The sequence below is a fragment of the Emiliania huxleyi genome (assembly GCF_000372725.1).
Source record: "Emiliania huxleyi CCMP1516 unplaced genomic scaffold EMIHUscaffold_9, whole genome shotgun sequence".
Classification (NCBI taxonomy): Eukaryota; Haptophyta; order Isochrysidales; family Noelaerhabdaceae; genus Emiliania; species Emiliania huxleyi.
Genome location: NW_005195301.1, coordinates 1,278,232 through 1,280,060, shown reverse-complemented (window position 1 = coordinate 1,280,060; position 1,829 = coordinate 1,278,232). Strand labels below are relative to the sequence as shown.

General features: G+C 62.9%; 1 protein-coding gene across 1 annotated transcript in view; it reads left to right on the top strand.

The window, feature by feature from the left end:
• Nucleotides 1–1,829, top strand: part of EMIHUDRAFT_62317 (hypothetical protein) — a gene marked incomplete at both ends in the record, with an annotated part of 6,038 nt that overhangs the window by 2,603 nt on the left and 1,606 nt on the right. The gene's annotated exons all lie outside the window — the stretch shown is intronic.

The window sequence follows — 1,829 nt, the reverse complement described above, 5'->3', positions numbered from 1 at the left end:
ACGCAAGCGGAGGCCTCTCTCGATAGGCACCTCGAGAACCAAGATGCCGAGGCACGCAAGCGGGCGCGGCGTGAGTGGGCGTCGGAGGCGGCGAGCGGGCTGCGGCAGCGGAGTCTCGAAGAGGGGCGGTGCGCTCTGGCGAGCGGCTCTTCCCTCGGGTTCTGCTGCATCTGCATGGAGGAGGGCAGCGTGGAGGAGCCGCTCACTGTGCTCCCATGCGGCCACGAGTTCCATGCTGGCTGCATAGAGCAATGGCTTGTCTTCCGCGGCAAGGCGGCGGGGTGCCCCCTCTGCAAAGCGCCCCTCTTTCCCAAGGAGTCCAAAGAGGCGGCCGCTAGCGCGGCGGGGGCGACCGCGGCGCCGGCGGCGTCGTCGGGCGGCGCTGTGGTTTTGGTGTGAGTTGGGAACGCCTCTTCAGAGGGCTATGCAGTGCGCGCGCCCCGTCCATGCTGGGATAGATATGGTGAATCGTATCGTGTTGTTAGTATCTCCGACACCCGAGAGCATGAGAGAGTGCATGACTCCGGTTCGTGGCTGTACTGTGTTGCTGTACGTGTTGTCGTGCGAGCTTCGTGAAACCTCTGAGTTAGGTCAGGGACCTAGACTTTTATCTTTTTTCTGGCTTATGCGGCTTTTGAACATGCCCCTTGGCCGTATCTCTGCGCGAGTGGCGACTGGGGCGCGGGCCCCAGTGCCCAGACACTCTCGGCATCGTCGGCGTGGGCTCTGTGGGGCGCCTGCTCCCGGGCGCCCCGTGCAATCCTCTCAGCGCGCTCGACGTCCTCGCTCGGCTCAAATCCACTCGTCGCAACCGCCCCAGTCGCAGCCATACCAAGCATTCTTGTACTCGCCGTTTTCGAAATCCTCAAAGTCACACTGCGGCTTTTGCTGAGTTGTCGTGTCCCCGTTTGGGTCGGTGTAGAAGACATCAGTGGTCGAGTAGTGGCAGCCACGGAAGGCTTCGGAGTCGTCTATCGATATAGCACTGTCCTTTAGCCCCGCCGCTGTCGGATTCCCGAGGTTACCAGCCGCCTCATTCCAGTATCCCCTAGTGGTCTCAGCGTCTTCCTCCGAATTCACGCAGCTGCCGTCGTAGGTGCCTTCGTGGTCGCACGGTGCGCGCGCGTGTGTGTGTGTGTGTGTGTGTGTGTGTGTGTGTGTGTGTGTGTGTGTGTGTGTGTGTGTGTGTGTGTGTGTGTGTGTGTGTGTGTGTGTGTGTGTGTGTGTGTGTGTGTGTTCCCCGGTTCCGTGAGTTTCTTCTCTTTGCCGCTTCCGGGCATTCTCGCCCTGCGCGACTCCAAGAAGGTCCGGACGGCGCAGCAGCTCTCACAGGTGCTGATCCGTTTCTGCATGAATACCACGCTCACCTTCTTCCTCCGCACAATGCCTCCCAGCGTCACCCTGGCGGCGGCAAAGGAGCACGACAGGCTGATTGCAGACAGCCTGTACGAGCTTGTCGGCGGAGCGCGAGTTGGGCGCGAGGATGTCCAGTGGGTGCGGGCGCTCAAGCAGGCGCGTCTGCCAGTCAATATGGGCGGCATGGGCTTGACCAGCGCCGAGGACATTCGCGGCGCGGCGTGGGTTGGTACGTGGGCTCTCGTCACGCGGCCGATCCGCGAGCTACACAGGCCCTTCGCCGATCTCGACGTCTCGACCGCGCCCGGAGAGTGTTTCGACGAGCTGCGAGAGGCGCACACGCAGCTCGTCAGCAGACACGACCTCACCGACAAGTGCCAGCGGAGCTGGCGGACGCAGGTCGTGTGCCGGGAGGTGGTGAGCCCGGGCACTGCGATCAACGAGGCGAAGGCGGAGCCGAGGTTCCGCTTCAC